This window comes from Schistocerca gregaria, chromosome 2 (genome assembly GCF_023897955.1).
Source record: "Schistocerca gregaria isolate iqSchGreg1 chromosome 2, iqSchGreg1.2, whole genome shotgun sequence".
NCBI lineage: Eukaryota > Metazoa > Arthropoda > Insecta > Orthoptera > Acrididae > Schistocerca > Schistocerca gregaria.
In genome coordinates, this window is record NC_064921.1 from 776016222 (window position 1) to 776038063 (window position 21842).

The 21842-nt window shown below is 44.3% G+C and overlaps 1 protein-coding gene across 3 annotated transcripts in view; it reads right to left on the reverse strand.

Annotated features, from left to right (window-relative positions):
* LOC126335018 (carcinine transporter-like) overlaps positions 1 to 21842 on the reverse strand; it is a 145786-nt gene that overhangs the window by 66265 nt on the left and 57679 nt on the right. The window contains exon 1 of one of the 3 annotated variants that reach the window (XM_049997846.1): positions 14318 to 14398. The exons of the other annotated variants lie outside the window; for them this stretch is intronic. The gene's annotated coding sequence lies outside the window, so the exon portion shown is untranslated. Of the gene's footprint in view, positions 1 to 14317; positions 14399 to 21842 lie in introns of those variants that run through there. 3 annotated transcript variants of the gene reach the window in all.

The following is a 21842-nucleotide window of genomic DNA, read 5'->3' on the forward strand; positions in this document are numbered from 1 at the left end:
GTTATCTGTAACTAAAAGTTAATTTAGAAAAGGGGAAAAAAGGAAATTGCATTTGATCATTTAATACATTCTGTGTGTTATGTTTTCTGATTTCCAGCAGGGTCATTTTTCTACGTTTCTTCACAAAAAGAGGTTCAAATGGCTCTGAGCACTATGGGACTTAACTGCTGAAGTCATCAGTCCCCTAGAACTTAGAACTACTTAAACCTAACTAACCTAAGGACATAACGCACATCCACGCCCGAGGCAGGATTCGAACCTGCGACCGTAGCGGTAGCGCGGTTCCAAACTGTAGCGCCTAGAACCACTCGGCCAATCCGGCCGGCTGTTTCTTCACAAATTGAAAAATTTTCCATTCTAAGTGATTGAAGTGGTTTTGTGTTAAAGATTTTTTTTCATGCCACCACGGGTTATGTAAACTCTTCTTCCTAGCACGCATTGTGACACTGAAACATGTTTGGGTGTTAATCAAGAAAAAAATTGTGTTTGCTCAAGGCAGAACCACGTTTCCATAATAATATTTTAGGAAGCAAACAGGGACAAAAAGACATGTTGTCTTCTTTGTTTTCCGTCGTCTTTCTTCCCCAGTCACAGTTATACAAGATACAAAGGTTAAATACAGTCTTTTGGACATTAATGAAGTCATACTAAGACATTGGTTTCAATATGAATTTATTACAGTCGCAGAAGAGGGTATTTGACCCATATAGCAAAACGAGAGCTTCAATCACAGGATGAATTAAGGTATTTTAATTAGTGGATATTAGGTTCCTGTTACACAAAATTCTGTTTCTTCACGTCGATCCAAATAGGATTCACTCTGTGAAATGTGAAATGTAAATGAAGATCTCCAAAAAATAGGCCTACAACAGTTATTGATTGTTATTCTTACTACTTTAGCCTCATGTTATAGGGTTATAATAAACCAGGTAGAAAGTTCTAATTTCTAGGGTGCGCATATCGATGAAAACTTACATTGAAAAAAAGTAGTAGATCTGCTAAAACGTTTACGTTCCGCTACTTTTGTATCAGGGTTATTAACAACGTCGGGGGCACAGAAATCAACAATTTAATATTTTTTGCAATTTTTCATTCCCTGATGTACTGCGGGATAATATTCTATGGTAATTTTTCATTTAGGCAGAAAATATTCATTGCTTAAAAGAAACCAATTAAATGATATGTGGAGTCTACACATGTGGAAATTTCTTCCACCATTCGAATTCGAAGCGACTTATCCTCGAGTCAGACGCTACTGCACAGACATGCTTTAGCGACCTCGGCAGCGAAGAGAGATTACGCTGCGACAAATAGCTCCTTAGTAAATCGAATATTCTCGTCCCTTGCTTGTCATATCTTCTTGGTTTCACGTAATAATCGATGCCAAATGTTAAGCCTTTATGGGCTGAAGATTCGCTCGAGGAAATTGATCGTACTTGAAGCAACATGTATGTCAGAAGTGATGTGAGCGCTGCAGGGGTGTAGTTTTGTCGAAGATATTTAATTTCCTTCTCGAGCATGAGAATGGCTGGTGCTGTTAGTAAGTTGTTTGCCAACAGTGACATTGCAATAGTACGGTTTACTATGAACCTCTTGTGACTGCAGCGATTAACGGTTTACGCAGGATCCTGGGGCTCAGGAGGATCTAACGCGATTTTCATTCTGTCTATAGCACACACGATAAGCGACACCAAGCGATAAGAAAAGGTCTTATCTCAGTCCCATCGCAATATACCGGAATAGTTTATTACACTGTATGATATGTAAAGCCTCCTGTGTTGCGGTTATGAACATGTGGCTTAAATGTTATCTGTCACATTACGTCAATGAACTGTCGTATATTTTCAACAATTGTACCGTGGTAAATCATTTACACTGTATGTGAGTTGTAGCTTTAACCTGTTGATGATTGAGAGAAGGTATGAGCAACCTGTGGCAACATGATTTCCTATCTCTGTGTCAGGATTGGTACGTGATTTATGAAAGTTACAGTCAAGCAGCAATCTTTTGGGATCCCCAACTCCACCTGCTACATCACAGTCATACGAAGAGGTGTGCAGGAGAGGTATCTCCTGAGAATGATAGGAGATATATTGTCGTAACGTACTGGTTACTGCGAAATAAGTCAGATAAAGTACATTAAATGACAGACTCCACAATAAAGACAGATGTTCGAAACTGGACACTTGACAAATGACACCGGGATTGGGACAGTGGGAATACAACACGCCAGGTACACAGTCTTCTTCCAAGAAACAGAGAAAGACTACCCCAGTGGAGGTACAGTTCAGTTTATAAAAGAATCCGGTCCATAGTTCCAATGCAGAGAAAAAGGAGGAAAGAGGCCATCAGCGTCGTGTGAAATGGTTCAAATGGCTCTAAGCACTATGGGACTTAACATCTGAGGTCATCAGTCCCCTACACTTAGAACTACTCAAACCTAACTAACCTAAGAACATCACACATAGCCATGCCAGAGGCATGATTCGAAACTGCCGGCCGCAGCAGTAGCGCGGTTCCGGAGTGAAGTGCCTAGAACCGCTTGGTCATAGCGGCCGGCGCGTCGTGTGAATGTGGCGGTTTAGGATCGCCTGATGTTGTTTTCGTATGCCCTCTACAACGACGAGCTGGGAGGAATAAGCTCCGTTAAGGCGGAAAGCTGTTAATTAGAAGCACCGAAAGTTCAGGATAGACATTAATAATAGAGACAGAATTGCGGGTCTGGCAGGTTTAACAGGAGAGAAGGGGTGAATCGCATTGAACACGTCAATGAAGGGTGTGAGATTTGACCACATCTCAGTAGTGTCGATGGTGAGTGAGTTTCTGTCGCGATGCACAAGTGAGAATGACCACGAATAAATGCTTCAATAGAAACGCTGAAGTGCGTCAACTGTATGTACTATGTGCACAATACTGTCGGACGTAACTGTGATTTGTTTATTGTGTATTGTGCGAATTAAACCGGAGACCTAGAAACGACTGAGAGGCTTCGACCCTTCGCAGCCCTCAGTGCTTCACAAGCCCATAACAGCCTACAGCAGTCCACCCACCCCACCGCCACCCTTATGGTGTACGCGTACGTGGAGACAGTGTTTTCGCAGCAATCACCGACATAATGTAACTGGGACGGAATTAGGGGAACCAGCCGGCATTCGCCGAGGTAGATGGAAAACCGCCATAAAAACCTTCCACAGACTGGTCGGCACACCGGACCTCGACACTAATCCGCCGGGCGGATTCGGGCCGGTGATTGCCACGCCTTCCAGCTCGGAAAGCACTGCGTTGGACAGCGCGGCTAGTCGGGCGGGCCTATCGGATGTAACTGTCATTTAGTTTAATATGAATACATCACTAACTAGTAACGTTATGGGTCGCTTATCTGCAGCGTAGTGTGATGTTTCGATATTATACCGAATCGCACCATAAACTAACAGTGAATTATAATTACAGCGCTTAACGTCACTTAGCTAAGTAGTCTCAAGTAGTTAATACACCTAAGCGCCAAAGAAACTGGTATAGGCATGCATATTCAAATACAGAGATATATAAACAGGCAGAATACGGCACTGCGTTAGGCAATGCCTATATAAGACAAGTGTTCAAAATGGTTCAAATGGCTCTGAGCACTATGGGACTCAACTGCTGAGGTCATAAGTCCCCTAGAACTTAGAACTACTTAAACCTAACTAACCTAAGGACATCACACACATCCATGCCCGAGGCAGGAGTCGAACCTGCGACCGTAGCGGTCGCGCGGTTCCAGACTGCAGCGCCTAGAACCGCTCGGCCACTCCGGCCAGCTAAGACAAGTGTCCGGAGCAGTTGTTAGCTACTCCTGCTGCATTGGCAAGTCTGAACGTGGTGTTATTGTCGACGCACGAGCGATGGGACACAGCATCTCCGGGGTAGCGACGAAGAGGGGATTCTCCCGTACGACCATTTCACTAGTGATCCTGCATATCAGAAATCCGATAAAACGTCAAATCTCCGACATCGCTGTAACCGGAAAAAGATCTTGCAAGAACGGGATCAACGACGACTGAAGAGAATCGTTTGACGTGACAGAGGAACAACCCTTCCACAAATTGCTGCAGATTTCAAAGTTGGGCCAAAAACAAGTGTCAGCGTGCGAACCACGCAGTGAAACCTCCGCCACACACCGTCAGGTGGCTTGCGGAGTATGGATGTAGATGTAGATGTAATGGGCTTTCGGAGCGGAAGGCCTACTCGTGTACCTTTGATGACTGCACGATACAAACCTTTACGCCTCGCCTGGACCCGTCAACACCGACATTGGACTGTTGATGCATGGAAACATGTTGCCTGGTCGGACGAGGGACGTTTCAAATTGTATTGAGAGGATGGACGTGTATGGGTATAGAGACAACCTCATGAATCCGTGGACCCTGTATGTCAGCAGGGGACTGTTCAAGCTGCTGGAGGCTCTGTAATGGTGCGGAGCGTGTGCTGTTGGATATGGGACCCCTGGTACTTCTAGATACTACTCTGACAGGTGACGCGTGTGTAAGCATACTGTATGATCACCTGCATCCATTCATGTCCTTTGTGCACTCCGGTGCACTTGGGCAATTCCAACGGGACAATGCGGCACCCTATACGTCCAGAATTGCTAAAGAGTGTCTTCAGGACCACTCTTCTGAGTTTAGACACTTCCGTTGGCCACCAAACTCCCCAAATATGAACATTATTTTGTATATCTGGGATGCCCTGCAATGTGCTGTTCAGAAGAGATCTCCGCCCCCTCGTACTCTAATGATTTGTGGGCAGCCTTGCAGGATTCGTGGTGTCGGTTCCCTCCAGCACTACTTCAGACATTAGTCGAGTCCACGCCACGTCGTGTTGCGGCACTTCTGCGTGCTTTCGGGGCCATACACGATATTAAGCAAGCTTACCAGTTTCTTTGGCTCTTCATTGTATATGAAACCCGTACGGAGCTGTGCTGGCTGGACATCTACCAAGCCACACACTTACCAGAGGTACTAGAGTACACATGGTCTGTTAGGAGATAATAATTGTGGAAAATACTAATATGATAACACAAGATTTTTCAGCCCGGTGTAGGTGTAAACCGAAGTTATACTGAGATAGCTACAATTTGAAGTACATCAAAAGAATTGCACATAGCTGCAGAAGTAATACGTTTATTTTTGTTTTTCATTTGGTTATTGTCATGTCAAATTCTTCCTAAGTAAATTGGATATTTATGTAATTATTGTTAAGTGCAAAATGGCTAAGCAGGGCTGGCTAGAGGACAAATGTAAGGATGTAGAAGCTTATCTCACTAGGGGTAAGATAGATACTGCCTACAGGAAAATTAAAGAGACCTTGGAGAAAGGAGAACGACTTGCATGAATATCAAGAGCTTCGATGGAAACCCAGTTCTAAGCAAAGAAGGGAAAGCGGAAAGGTGGAAGGAGTATATAGAGGGTCTATACAAGGGCGATATACTTGAGGACAATAATATGGAAATGGAAGAGGATTTAGATGAAGATGAAATTGGAGATATGATACTGCGTGAAGAGTTTGACAGAGCACTGAAATATTTGAGTCGAAACAAGGCCCCCGGAGTAGACAACATTCCATTAGAACTACTGACAGCCTTGGGAGAGCCAGTCATGACAAAACTCTACCATCTGGTGAGCAAGATGTATGAGACAGGCGAAATACCCTCAGACTTCAAGAAGAGTATAATAATCCCAATCCCAAAGAAAGCAGGTGTTGACAGATGTGAAAATTTATCGAACTATCACATTAATAAGGCACAGCTGCAAAATACTAACGCGAATTCTTTACAGACGAATGGAAAAACTGGTAGAAGCCGACCTCGGGGAAGATCAGTTTGGATTCCTAATGAATGTTGGAACACGAGAGGCAATACTGACCTTACGACTTATCTTAGAAGAAAGATTAAGGAAAGGCAAATCTACGTTTCTAGCATTTGTAGACTTGGAGAAAGCTTTTGACAATGTTGACTGGAATACTCTCTTTCAAATTCTGAAGGTGGCAGGGGTAAAATACAGGGAGCGAAAGGCTATTTACAATTTGTACAGAAACCAGATGGCAGTTATAAGAGTCGAGGGGTATGAAAGGGAAGCAGTCATTGGAAAGGGAGTGAGACAGGGTTGTACCCTATCCTTGATGTTATTCAATCTGTATATTGAGTAAGCAGCAAAGGAAACAAAAGAAAACTTCAGAGTAGGTATAAAAATACATGGAGAAGAAATAAAAACTTTGAGGTTCGCCGATGATATTGTAATTCTGTCAGAGACGTCAAAGGACTTGGAAGAGTAGTTGAACGGAATGGACAGTGTCTTGAAAGGAGTGTATAAGATGAACATCAACAAAAAACAAAACGAGGATAATGGAATGTAGCCGAATTAAGACGGGTGGTGCTGAGGGAATTAGATTAGGAAATGGGACACTTAAAGTAGTTACGGAGTTTTGCTATTTGGGGAGCAAAATGACTGATCACGCTCGAAGTAGAGAGGATATAAAATGTAGACTGGCAATGGCAAGGAAAGAGTTTCTGAAGAAGAGGAATTTGTTAACATCGAGTATAGATTTAAATGTTAGGAAGTCATTTCTGAAAATATTTGTGTGGAGTATAGCCATTTATGGAAGTGAAACGTGGACGATAAATAGCTTAGACAAGAAGAGAATAGAAGCTTTCGAAATGTGGTGCTACAGAAGAATGCTGAAGATCAGATGGGTAGATCACATAACTAATGAGGAGTTATTGAATATAATTGGGGAGAAGAGGAGCTTGTGGCACAACTTGACTAGAAGAAGGGATCGGTTGGTAGGACATGTTCTGCGGCATCAAGGGAACACAAATTTAGCATTGGAGGGCAGCGTGGAGGGTAAAAATCGTCGAGGGTGACCAAGAGATGACTACACTAAGCAGATTCAGAAGGATGTAGGTTGCAGTAGGTACTGGGAGATGAAGAAGATTGCACGCGATAGAATAGCATGGAGAACTGCATCAAACCAGTCTCAGGACTGATGACAACAACAACAACAACAACAAAACAACAACATTGTTAAGTTATATTTTGTAAACTGCCATGTCCAGTATTACATAATTATTGATAAGAGCTTAGAAAACTAGAATTGTGTAGGGCATATTAAATATACCGAACGCTGCTAAGATAAGAAGTGATTTAGACGGACAACAATGCAAGTTTTCGAAGAAGAATAAAGAAATGTTAAATATAGTCAAGCTTCATAACAGGGTGTTTATATTATAGAATCTCAAGAATGATAGAGAAGGGGAAATGTGTCAATTTGAGGTGAGGAATCGTTGCCTGGAGGCAATTTAGCTCAAAGTTACAAGCGAAAACGAAGAAAAATAAATTCAGTTTTACTATTGATCATCTGGCAATGATAAAAATTGGTGGGACCGCATTTTTGTACTAACAACTAGTTCGAGGTGACACATTCACAATAGTTGTTCAGTGTGGTGGCCCCCAACCTGCATGCAGGCATGATAACGTCGCACAAAATCCTCTAGTATGTGTTCGAACAACTCCGATACCGCTCGAGCAGTGGAGTGGCTGTAGAAACCAGTGCCAAGAAAACCAATTGAGTGTGTGAAAGATATGCACTGAGCGTCGCTAAAGAGTTTACTAAGTTGTTTCCCGATTTGACTGATAGTGCGTATTTGTGTATTTCTGACTCGAGCATAAATAAAGTGCTAATAAGGTGTAACATCAGTCACGCGTGCGTTCGCACTGTCAACGGTCCGATTACTCCGAAAATTAGCATAACTATCACACGAAAAGCACGTCTCATGTGTGGATAGTTACGTTAGTTAAGAATGGTGAAACTCTTTACTGTGACAAACCACACGCGATTGACGAAATAATTGTTTCCTTATTTACTTCTATAAATATTTTTCTACTACGAGAGTGAAAGGTAGACAGACAGCTTGAAAGTGATTCACTGAACCCTGTGACAGGCACTTTACTGTGAATACCAGAGTAATCACGTAGATGTAGATGATACTGTAGTATAGCAGAAAGAGATTAAAGGAATATGCGAAAGGAGAACACAAAATTCTCTGATATTCGAGTATTTAATGATCGTAGACTAAATAAAAATCAAGATAGGATTTGTCGACCTTGGAAATAGCATTCGACAATGTAAAATGGTGCAAGATGTTCGAAATTCTGAGAAAAATAGTGGTAAGCTATAAGAAAACAGGGGTAATATACAATATATATAACAACCAAGAGAAAATAATAAGAGTGGAAGAGCTAATACGAAGTGCTCGGATTAAAAAGGCTGTAAGACAGGAATGTAGTCTTTCGCCCCTACTGTTCAATCTGTTTAGCGAAGAAGCAATGATGCAAATGAAAGAAAGGTTCAGCAGTGGGATTAAAATTCATGGTGAAAGTATATCAATGACACGACTCGCTGATAAAAAAAAAAAAATGTCGTGTGACTAGGGCCTCGCGTCGGGTAGACCGTTAGCCGGGTGCAAGTCTTTCGATTTGACGCCACGTTGGCGTCTTGCTCGTCGATGGTGATGATGATTAAGACAACACTACAACCAGTCTTTAAGCGAAGAAATTCTCCGACCCAGCCGAGAATCGAACCCGGGTCCTTAGGATTGACATTCTCGCGCGCTGATCACTCAGCTACCGGGGCGGACGACTCGCTGAGCACCTTGCTATGCTGAGTGAAAGTGGAGAAGAATTAAATGATGTGCTGAAAGGAATGATCAGTCTCAAGAGTACTGAATATCGATTGAGAGTAAATCGAAGAACGACGAAAGTAATGAGAAGTAGCAAAAAAGAGAACAGTGAGAAACTTAACATTAGGATTGATGATCATGAAGTAGATGAAGTTAAGGAATTCAACTATCTAGAGGGCAAAATAACCCATGACGGACGGAGCAAAGAGGACATCAAAAGCAGACTAGCACTGGCGAAAAGCGCGTTCCTAAACAAGAGAAGTCTACTAGCATCGGACATAGATCTTAGTTCAAGGAAGAAATTTCTGTGAATGTACGTCTGGAGTACAGCTTTGTCTGCTAGTGAAACATAGACTGTGGGGAAACCAGAAAAAAAGAGACTAGAAGTATCTGAGATACGGAGATACAGAAGAATGCTGAGAATTTGGTGGCTGATAAGGTAAGGATTGAGGAGGTCTCAGCAGAATTGGTGAGGAAAGCAATACACAGGAAACACCGACAAGAAAAAGGGACGGGATGATAGGACATTAGTTAAGACATCAAACCAGTCACAAGACTGATGACTCAAAAAAAGAAAAAGACCACTGAGCCATGTTTCTGTCGCTAACGTTTCCTCTGCTACTGCTGGAGAAATATTCAGAAGCTATAAACATTCCGTTAGTTGATAGCAGTTCGGCTCACTGTTGCTGTTCTTATTTGAGTTTGTAAACCTGACTGACGAACTATTTAGACAGGGATTGGACAAAATTATGTAAGCACCGCTAGAAATAATTGCTTGAACATAAATGCAGATGCCAGCCAAGTTTATTGTTGCACTATTGTAAATGACCACGAACAGCATCTACGCAACGTCCTCAATATGTTGCAAGTGTTTCATTCATGATCATAACAGTGTTCCGTGTAGTTGTGAGCGCTTTACGTCGGAGATAAGTGCATTCTACCGAGCCAGATTATTGGCGCTTATATGGTGGGTGCTTCCGAAACCAATGGAGCTGAAGTGTTTTGTGTGTTAAAAGGCACCGTATCGAAGATGTATACCCCATACCGGGAAAGCGGAATAACATTATACGGTAAGTCACAACGTAAACCAAAGTGTGTGTTGATTGACTGTGACAGACGGTTGATGAAGAAGACTGTGACGAAAAATAAGGGCACGAGAATTGAAAACCTCGTTGCAGAGATGAATGTCGCACTCGCGATCCCTGTCACCACGAAATTGCACGCCGAGCTGGAATTCCAAAACCACTCACCAGTGATGCCAATGACCGTAACAGAAAAACGCGTTTGCCGAGGGTGCGTGTAAGAAGTGCAGTATGGCGGGGGGTTCCGTGATGATTTTGGCCGCTGTATCGTGGTATTCGACGGGCCGCATGGTTACTTTGCAAGGTCATACTATTTCTGCTAAGGATTATGTGTCTGTTTTGTCTGATCAGGTCCAATCCACTTGTTCCCTAAAGGTGATGCTGTGTTCCAAGAATACACTGCCTCTGTTTCCACTGCTCGCATCGTCCAGGACTGCTTTTGTCAAGAGGGAACGAATTGTCGCCTTTGCACCGGCCACCACAGTCACCAGATCTGAATAGTGTTGAGCCTCTGTGGCCTTCTTTCTAGAGAAGGGCGCGCGATTGCTACCCACCTCCATTATCGTTACCTGAACTTGACACTATTTTGCAGGAAGAAATATTTCCTAGGAAACCGTACAAGATCGTAATTCATCCGTTCCTAGTCAACTTGACGCTGTTTTAAATGCCAGCGGATTTTCTACACGGTATTAGGCGTGGTAATGAGTTCTGTTTTTGATAATTCTGATTTTTGTGTTTTTGGTAATTCCACATTTTGGTGTTTTTGGTAATTCCATATTTATGCCCACACCCTGTATATCTATATATATATATCCACAACCATCATACAGATTCCTGATATTCACGGTACACACGTGAAATGGTGGTACGGGAAAATCCCCACTTCATCGCTACCTCTGAAATTCTGTGTCCCATCGCTTGTGCGCCTACTGTAACACCACGTTCAAACTCACTTAAATCTCGATAACCTGGCAGTGTAGCAGTAGTAACCGATCTAAAAACTGCGCCAGACATTTGTTGCCTTCGATGTGGTCCAGCGGTCCTAGGCGCTTCAGTCCGGAACCACGCGGCTGCTACGGTCGCAGGTTCGAATCCTGCCTTGGCCATGGATGTGTATGATGTCCTTGGGTTAGTTCCATTTAGGTAGCTCAAAGTCTAGGGGGCTGATGACCTCAGATGTTAAGTCCCATAGTGCTCAGAGCCATATGAACCATTTGAACTTGTTGTCTTATTTAGGCGTTGCCGACCGCAGCACCGTATTCTGCCTGTTTGCATTTCTCTGTATTTGAATACGCATGCCTATACCAGTTTCTTTGGCGCTCGAGTGTAAATGCATGTTATGTTTTACAAAAATAATGTGGCAGAAAGAGGTGACTATAAAATTGAAGTCATATTGTATGTCCCTCCAGAACTAGAAATTCCCCCATGTCGCAGAAGCTGTCAAAAGACATGGCCGATTTTGTTTCAGGATGCAAGCAAGGCTTGCCTGCTTCCAGAAGCGCACGGAGACTGTAGAGAACCACACGCGTTCTCCACGAGACAGCCTGCCCTCAAATGGCAGCGCTGAGTCAGCAGGCTGCCGCAGTGGCCCAGTGCGCGAGCTATAGTGCATTTCATTTTTTCATTGGCTGCCTCAGAAGGCTTAAAAGCCTTACATGACCGACTGGACTCCCTTCAACTGCCTCTGCACCTGCCAATACGTCTCCCACTACCACTGCTAGCATGGCGCAAGAACTCTACGTAAGCAGCCAACGATGAGACTGCAGCCGACAAAAGCTCTCATATCTCCAACAGCATTTTTAGATTGCTAACACTATCGGATATGCTTGTGTCCGTGCATATAGTGCACGGGAATCACGATTTTTCGTATCCCTGGGAGCAAACTCTAATCCCATTAATTGTACCTTCACAGTCTTTTCGCGAGATATACATGGGAGGGAGCAATGTATCGGTTGACTCTTCTAGAAAAGTACGCTCTCGGAATTATACATTGCTTGACAATTGATAAGGAACAACTAACACGTGCTGTGGTTAAAGTGACAGTTGCTGCAGGACACCCAATCAATGACAGTAGAAGGAAATACAGAGGGCAGGAAGTGTTAACTGCAGACAACCCTGTGCACCATCGCTCTGTATGTTTTCAACAGTTCAGACACTACAGATGAAGGTTGTTATGGAACAGATTAGTGCAACATTCCGTAGGGTACGGCAATATGTCTTCAGGACATCATTTGAGACCGAGCGAGGTGGCGCAGTGGTTAGACACTGGACTCGCATTCGGGAGGACAACGGTTCAATCCCACGTCCGGCCATCCTGATTTAGGTTTTCCGTGATTTCCCTAAACTGCTCCAGGCAAATGCCGAGATGGTTCCTTTGAAAGGGCACGGCCGACTTCCTTCTCAGTCATTCCCTAATCCGATGAGACCGATGACTTCGCAGTTTGGTCTCTTCCCTCAATCAACCCAACCCCACATAATTTGAGTGCTTACGATCGCGAAAAACAGTTGGGCCGCTCGAATGCGGTTAAAGTGTCACTAGTGTGACCACAGTAATGGGAGTGTCTAAAACTGTCATCTCGCGACTGAGAAAAGCGCTGAAGGTGGGAATGCTATTCGAAAGCATGCCGCTCATCGTAGACGGACCACCGTACTGCAAGAGGATCGATACGTAGCCCCCAGTGGCGAAAAGGAAAAGACACCTCACCCTTAGACAGACCGCTGCAGGCCTTGCAACCGCTACCGTTACACGCATCTCTGCCAGAACAATTTCTCGTCGCTTAAATAAGGCCGACTTGTATTCTCAGAAGCCTCAGAATGCATCCTACTTCAGCCACCCTATCGCCGAGAAAAAGTTCGTTGGTGTAGGGAGCATGTTGGTTGGGGTCAACTATAATGGTCCAGAGCGATGTTCTCCGAAGGAACTCCGCTCCACTGTGGCAACTAATTCTGGCCACCATTTACTGTGGAGAGAGAGTGAGGAACACGTTACACGCCACAAAATGCTTACGAACGTCATCTGTGTGGCCTAGGCGTTGTGATGTGGGCAGGCTTTATGCACAATGACCAAACACCGCTACATATCTTTGTGCGATGTGCCATTACAGGACAGCGGTAATACAGGGAAATTCTTCCGGATCATGTGCCACTCTTTAAGAGTAAGTAGCTCCTGCTTTTCTACTTATGGACGACAATGTCTGTTCAAACAGGACTACTGATGTGTCAGACAGAATGGAAAGCGGCGATATTGAAAGTATAGAAGGCCTGAATACTCTCCAGACGCATGACTGGGATGTTTTTCGGTGGACACCCCTCCCTGAACCGCGCAAGAGCTGAAATTCGCCTTGAGAGAGGAGTGGGACAATATTCCGCTAGGAATCTTCACCAGTTTGGTAGCTAGCATGACTAACAGGTGCAAAATGTGCATTACTGTGCTCGACTGCTACGGTCGCAGGTTCGAATCCTGCCTTGGGCATGGATGTGTGTGATGTCCTTAGGTTAGTTAGGTTTAAGTATTTCTAAGTTCTAGGAGACTGATGACCTCAGATGTTAAGTCCCATAGTGCTCAGAGAAATTTTTTTTTTGTTACCATTTCATGCTGTGCTGACGGTAGTAAATCCAATGATGAATCTCAGTTCTTTTGAAATACCGCCAGGTGTTGTTCACGCACATGACACTGGTTGGATGGACGAGGCTAGTATGACATTATGGATTAACAGAATGTAGGAGGAAAGGAAAGGTGAATTATTGAAGAAGAGTTCTCTTCTTGTGCAAGACCAGTTTAGTAGTCATTTAAAAATTCTGTGAGAGGGAAACTGAGAGAGGGAATTACAGAGCCTGTGTTATCCCGGGAGAACTTACTTCACAATTGCAACCTCTTGATGTGTCGATAAATAAACCATTTGGAGTGTATATCAGACAGGAATGGAGGAAATGGATAGTGAATGCAACCCAACATGAAGTTACGCAGATGGGAGCTTTAAAACGACCTACAATGAAAGAAGTGAGTCAGTGGATAAAACAGTCGTGGTCTAGAGTGAGAGAAGACATTATTGTTTAATCTTTTCATGAAGAGCGGCGTAAGTAACTCTCTAGACGGCAGTGAAGACCATCTTATATATGAAGACAACAGCGATGAGGACGAAGAAGAAGAGGAAAAGGAAGAGGATATAGAAGAAGTTCAGATGACGATTTTCAGGAATTTTACAGGTAAGTTTGGTTTTATAAAAAAAATTTTTTTGTCTGGTTTTTAAAAAAAAATGGTTAAAAATTAAGGTGCGTTTTATTGACCCTAGCTTCTTATAGCCCGTAACTACGGTACTGGGTCTTGCTGCTTATTTAAGAGTATTGCGTTAAGTTGGTTTATGTTGACAGCCAACTGCCAATCCCTGCAGCTAGCCTCGATCTTTTGCAGGTCTTCGCGCGTTTCGCTACGTTCACACATTCGTAGTTCGTCCACTGCTATGACGCCCTTATTCCCCGACAAGCGCACACGGACTCCTCCTCTCGGACGCTACCATACCTGAATGACCTCTGCCTGGCTCCTGCTTCTCCGTGGCTGTCCCTGGACACTCACGGAGCCCGCTGCAGCTGACAATGTCGGTCGTAGTGTGCAGTCTCGCTGTTTTAAGGGTGAATATCGCTCTGCCGCCTTGTACTGATAAGCGGATCCCGAAATCTCGCCGGCGCTAGAATGCTAATTGTGTCGTGACGAGTACAAACACGGCGAACGCTTTGAGCCCCGGTCTGTCGGTGTGTTTATCTCTTTCGACACCTTACGCAACTAGATAATGCGCGTGTCATACAATTCACAGATCTGTCTTCGGCCTCTGGAGTTACTGTGTGTCCAAATAGCGTTACATCACAGTTTCCAGAAAGGAAATTGTACTAGATAGCAGCATAAGTATTCGCAGTGGCTTTTTCATGACATCATGATTTCGAATAGCACAAAGAGTGGCAGTTTTATGCCCTCATACGACGGACGGACGACCATGTGTACTTTCGCTAGAAAGGAAGTGGAGGTTGAGGATTAAATTCTCAGCGTCGACGACGCGTCTAGAGACGGCGCACAAGTTCCTGTGGTGATACGTATCTTCAGTCGACAAAACGAAGAATAAAGGCTCTACAGTGTATCTAGATGTTCCCTCACAGCAGCCTTATTAAAACATGCCGTCTGTCGCAACATCGACCGTGTATTAAAATATCTGAAAGACGAGAGATCATCTACTGCGATTATTGCTATCGGTCTAAGACATTCGACTGCTAAAATCACGCTCGTGGTCGTGCGGTAGCGTTCCCGCGCCCGGGTTCCCGGGATCGACTCCGCGGGGTCAGGGATTTTCTCTGCCTCGTGATGACTGGGTGTTGTGTGATGTCCTTAGGTTAGTTTAGGTTTATGTAGTTCTACGTTCTAGGGGACTGATGACCAGAGATGTTAAATCCCATAGTGCTCAGAGCCATTTGAACCTTTTTTTGTTGCTAAAATCACAACTTACTTTCTAGAAAACGTTTGTGGTTTGCAAGGAACAATTCGCAACTTCTTGACTTCATATTTACCTGATAGAAATCGAAGGGTCATGTTCGATACCTCATGCAGTTTTCATTTAGAACATTCCTCTGACAAGGAAAGAAATTAATACTGACGTCCCACAGGGTTCAATATTGTGACTACACCTGTTCTTGCAGAGAGCGAAGAAAACATGCCGCACTTGGTCAGCATGCGATTCCTCGTCCTGAGTATCTAACAAAACCTAGTCCCGCCCCAAGGTTTAATAGAAATGTAACGCAAAAACACAAGGCTCTGGTGGTCAAGAACAAGCAGCATCAACTTTTGTGCTATGCCAGAGCTGTCCCCTTAGCTCAGCGAGTCGAGGTAATGACGTCAGGAACCAGCGTGCAGACTCGCTGATGTTCGAGTCACGTTCGCGCCAAACTTCTTTCTCAGATAATTCTCAGTTATTGTTCCGTCTTAGTTGCAGATTTTTAACTAAATTACATGTTGCGATAACTCTGAATTTCTTAAGATCCAATACAAAGTAAACTGGCCGTTAAAATTGCTACACCACGAAGATGACGTGCTACAGGCGCGAAATTTAAAGGATAGGAAGAAGATGCTGTGAGATGCAAATGATTAGCTTTTCAGAGCACGCACACAAGGTTGGCGCCGGTGGGGACACCTACGTCATGCTGACATTGCGAAAGTTTCCAGCCGTTTTCTCATACACAAATAGCAGTTGACCGGCATTGCCTGGTGAAACGTTGTTGAGATGCCTCGTGTAAGGAGAAATGTGTACCATCGCGTTTCCGACTTTGATAAAGCTCTGATTGTAGCCTATCGCGTTGGTCGAGATCCAATGACTGTTAGCAGAATATCGAATCAGTGGATTCAGGAGGGTAATATGGAACGCCGTGCTGGATCCCAACGGCCTTGTATCATTAGCAGTAGAGATGACAGGCATCTTACCCGCATGGCTGTAAAGGATCGTGCAGCCACTTCTCGATCCCTGAGTCAACAGATGGGGACGCTTGCAAAACAACAACCATCTGCACGAACAGTTCGACGACGTTTGCAGCAGTATGGACTATCAGCTCGAAGACCATGGCTGCGGTTACCCTTGATGCTGCATCACAGACAGGAGCGCCTGCGTTGGTGTACTCAACGACGAACCTGGGTGCACGATGGCAAAACGTCATTTGGGTGCACGAATGGCAAAACGTCATTTTTTCGGATGAATCCAGATTCCCGTTTACAGCATCATGATGGTCGCATCCGTGTTTGGCGACAACGCGGTGAACGCACATTGGAAGATTGTATTCGTCATCGCCACACTGGCGTATCACCAAGCGTGATGGTATGGGGTGCCATTGGTTACACGTCTCGGTCACCTCTTGTTCGCATTGACGGCACTTTGAACAGTGGGCGTTACATTTCAGATGTGTTACGATCCCTGGCTCTATCCTTCATTTGATGCAGGCGAAACCCTACATTTCAGCAGGATAATGCACGACCGCACATTGCAGGTTCTGTACAGGCCTTTCTGGATACAGAAAATGTTCGACTGCTGCCCTGGCCAACACATTCTCCAGATCTCTCACCAATTGAAAACGTCTGGTCAACGGTGGCCGAGCAACTGGCTCGTCACAATACGCCAGTCACTACTCTTGATGAACTGTGGTATCGTGTTGAAGCGGCATGGGCGGCTGTACCTGTCCACGCCATCCAAGCTCTGTTTTACGCAATGCGCAGGCGTATCAAGGTCGTTATTACGGCCAAAGGTAGTTGTTCTGGGTACTGATTTCTCAGGATCTTTTTACCTATATTGCGTGAAAATGTAATCACATGTCAGTTCTAATATAACATATTTCTCCAATGAATACCCGTTTATCATCTGCATTTCTTCTTGGTGTAGCAATTTTAATGGCCAGTGGTGTATGTACTATAGAACATTTTAGAATAAGTAGAAAAGAAAATATTTGTATATAAAAGTAGAGTTTACCTAATAGACGCTGTTAGAAGGTACATATTTAGTTTTACTTTGTTTCAGATGTTAAAATGATCTAGAGTGACCGAAACATTCAATGTACACCCACACAATGCGGTATCTTGCGTATTTTTTTTGTTACTGTTACTTTTCTATAAAAATTAATACCTAACGTGAAGTTCTTACAGACGTAAACGACCACTTTGTTTCGCCCGTGTCACAAATAAGGCCAATAGAAAATAGCGGTGGATACAGTAACATCGTCTGTATCTAGTGACGTTCAAAAAACACGACAGGAAAGCTACAGTAGATTGCTCATTATGCTACGTACGCTAATTCCATTCCGTATGTTTGACGTCCAGGCTTATCTTCACAGAGCCGGAACGTACACGTACGAGCAACGTTCGCTTTAGAGAAGATGTTGAGAGTGACCACGTTGCATTTTCGAACACTTCGCCACTCACTGGATCGTACTTTGCAGAGCCCTACGCAACACATCTGCATCCACCACTGTAGAAGAGGCACGCACGGGAGCTATTAGGTCCGTGGGTGGAAAACCATAAACTTACTCCTTTGATTGTCCCAAAAATAAAAATAAAATCTAGTGAATTAAGGTCTGGGGAACGTGGGGACCAGAACATTGGGCCTCTAGACGAATAAATTTCCCGTCAAACGGTCCATTTAAACATTCATTCAAGTTGTGGTGGTGCGCCATCTTGCTGAAACTGTAGCTGTCGCTGAACACCGAATGGAATGTATTCTAATGCGCCAGGTAAAGTACAGCAAAGAAAAGTCCGATACAGGGGCGCATTCAACTTTTCCGACCATAGTTAAAGGTGCAAAATCAGTCTTCCCACTGAAACTTCCTGGCAAATTAAAACTGTGTGCCCGACCGAGACTCGAACTCGGGACCTTTGCCTGTCTCGGGCAAGTGCTCTACCACCTGAGCTACCGAAGCACGACTCAGGCCCATCCTCACAGCTTTACTTCTGCCAGTACCTTCCAAACTTTACAGAAGCTCTCCTGCGAACCTTGCAGAACTAGTACTTCTGAAAGAAAGGATACTGCGGAGACATGGCTTAGCTACAGCCGGGGGGATGTTTCCAGAATGAGATTTTCACTCCGCTGCAGAGTGAAAATCTCATTCTGGAGCCTTCCCACTATTCAAAGAACAGGTTTATGCCAAAGCATGCCTGAAAGCCACGTTCACGGATGTCATGTGGGTTGTGTTCTGGTCAATAACAGTTGTTATGAAGGTTAAAAATACCTTCTTGAATGAAGCTAGATTTGTCAGTACATATGACGTGACTTATAATGCTCGCTATCTTCCACTTGGTGCAAAATCCAGTCACAAAACTATACTCGTCAAATGTTTTCTTCTGGTCGCTCGTGTTGAGTTAGCACCTAACGATTGCGTTTCTTCTATTAAACATTACTGTAGATTAAGACATAAGTAAAAATACAGTTACGTAAATGGCAAGAATGTGTCAGCTTTGTGCAGAGACAACGTGAAATGTTTATAAACCTACTTACACATTATATGTCATAAAAAATTGCCGCAAGTATGATCCAAGAAACACTCAAAAAGCGCAAGTAAACTAAATAGTTAACACTCATTGCCGGCCAAACAGCGTCGATAAAAACGTGATCCGTCTCTTGGGTTCAAAAAAGTCATATCTCGGTTGAAGAAAGGTCGAATTTGCTGCTGAATACACTTTTGAGAAAACTGCAACACCTAGGAAGCACATCCAGTATCAGTCTAATTTTCGAAGAAGTTTACCAGCTGTCAAATGAAGTAAAAACATGGAGCAATTTCCCGGGAGCACAATCTTTAGTATTAAAAATTCAAATGGGGCAGAAGATCGGTCTTTGCAAATGGTTTTGTCTTACTGCGAGTCTTGGACCTATTTAGGATTAGTTGCTGAAACAGTGATGAATAGGCACTGAAGCGTCAGAGAAACCGGTATAGGCACACGTATTCAAATACAGATATATGCAACCAAGCAGAATACGACACTGAGGTCGGCAACGCCTGTTTAACACAACAAAGGTCTGGTGCAGTTCTTAGATCGGTTACTGCTGACACAATCCGCCCCCGGTAGCTGAGTGGTCAGAGCGATAGAATGTCAATCCTAAGGGCCCGGGTTTAATTCCCGGCTGGGTCGGAGATTTTCTCCGCCCAAGGACTGGGTGTAGTGTTGTCCTAATCATCATCATTTCATCCCCATCGACGCACAAGCCGCCGAAGTGGCGTCGAATCGAAAGACTTGTGCTTAGCGAACGGTCTACCCGTCGGGAGGCTGTAGTCACACGACATTTACATTTACTGCTGCTACAATGGCAGGTTATACGATGTAAGTGAGTTTGAATTTGATGTTATATTCGGCACACGAGCGATGGGACACAGCATATTTGACGTAGCAATGAAAAGGAGATTTTCCCACACGACCATTTCACGAGTGTACCTTGTATATCAGGAATCCCTAAAACATCAAATGTCCGACATCGCTGCCCCTGGAGAAAGATCCTGCAAGAACGGAACCAACGACGACTGAAAAGAATCGTTCAACGTGACAGAAGTGCAATACTGACAAGGGAACCTTCCCATCGCACCCCCCTCAGATTTAGTTATAATTTGGCACAGTGGATAGGCCTTGAAAAACTGAACACAGATCAATCGAGAGAACAGGAAGAAATTGTGTGGAACTATGAAAAAAATAAGCAAAATATACAAACTGAGTAGTCCACGCGCAGGATAGGCAACATCAAGAATAGTGTGAGCTCAGGAGCGCCGTGGTCCCGTGGTCCCGTGGTTAGCGTGAGCAGGAGCGGAACGAGAGGTCCTTGGTTCAAGTCTTCCCTCAAGTGAAAAGTTTACTTTCTTTATTTTCGCCAAGTTATGATATGTCCGTTCGTTCATTGACGTCTCTGTTTACTGTAATAAGTTTAGTGTCTGTGTTTTGCCACCGCACCGCAAAACCTTGCGATTAGTAGACGAAAGGACGTGCCTCTCCAATGGGAACCGAAAACATTTGATCGCAAGGTCATGGGTCGGCCGATTCCTCCACAGGAAAACACGTCTGATATATTCCATACGACACTGGTGACGGCATGTGCGTCACATGACAGGAATATGTTGTCGACCCACCTAACTTGTACACTTGGAGAAAGCGTAAAAAGATTCTACCTTGCCCGATTTAGGTTTTCTTGTGGATGTGATAATCACAACCAAAAAAGTGATGAAAATATAAGAGTTTGTCACATAAACTGCAACAAATGAATGCAACAGTTTCACAGTCGCAGGGTGTTCCCTGTGCTCTGTCAAAACATATGTTTTTAACGTTTTCAAATTTTTCCGTGTGTAAACCGTCAAATCCTGCATATGCCCAAGCAAATCTGAACATGTCCTGGAATTTTGGAGAACGAAGTTGATTTGTGTGAGTGCCTGAGCTTTGATAATTGTCTGAAAATAAAAAATCAAACTTTTCACTCGAGGGAATACTTGAACCCAGGACCTCTCCGTCCGCAGCTCCTCACGCTAACCACGGTACCACGGCGCTCCTGAGCTCACACTATCCTTGATGTTGACTGTCTTGCGCATGGACTACTCAGTTTGTATATTTTGCTTATTTTTTTCATAGTTCCACACAACTTCTTCCTGCTGTCTCGATTGATCTGTGTTCAGTTTTTCAAGGCCTATCCACTGTGCCAACTTATAACCAAATCTGAGGGGGATGCGATGGGGAGTTTCCCTTGTGAGCCATGCTGCGGCTCGCGTTGGTGCTTTGTAGGTTGCCGCTTCTGTTGGGGGCCAGACGGTATCGTTTAGTTGGCATGGTTGCGGTTGTTTCTCTTCTTCTCGTGTTGACTGGCGCCACTCCGTTTCGCAAGCGTTAACTGTCCGCTAGTGGCAGCAGTGGTGGTTATCGATATGCAGTAACTGTTGCCCTATCTTTGGGGTGACGTCGTTATTTTTCCGGGTCATGTGAGTGTGGAGTCGGTTGGGGACTCGGGAGGAGCCAGATCGAGAACACGCCGGGACCACCAACAGCGCTCATGGACTGCTGGATCGAAGGGCTGTGGTCACGATGGTGCACGACCTCGTCGTAAACCGGATCCAGCAAGCTTTAAGATGAGTGCACTTGAATTCAAATAGAGAAACCTCCACCATTGTGATACTCGCGATTTTCCAGTGACTTGGGACGTGTTGCTGCTCGTAGTATCGCCGACGCGAAGAGCACCGAGTGGAGTGCTTGTGGAAGGCGGATCTGACTAGCTTTCCTCGACTTCTTATTACTGTTTACTGCTTTGAGCTTGTTACAGTTTGTTAAGTTCAACTAGCGGTATTTTTCCTGCCTGGTGGCCGCTCACGCCCCAATTAGCTGCCCTGGGGCTTACTGTATGTAACGGCTGTGTACGTTTCCTCGCCTTGCCGCCGCTGTCCGGTAAGGCGAGTAGTTTTGACAGCTTTCTTGATTGTAGGCCGGTTGTTGATTTTTTCTACTCTGGTGGTAATGATTCCTTTCTCGTTCCGGGCGCTCTGAACACAGTATTCTGGGGACGTAG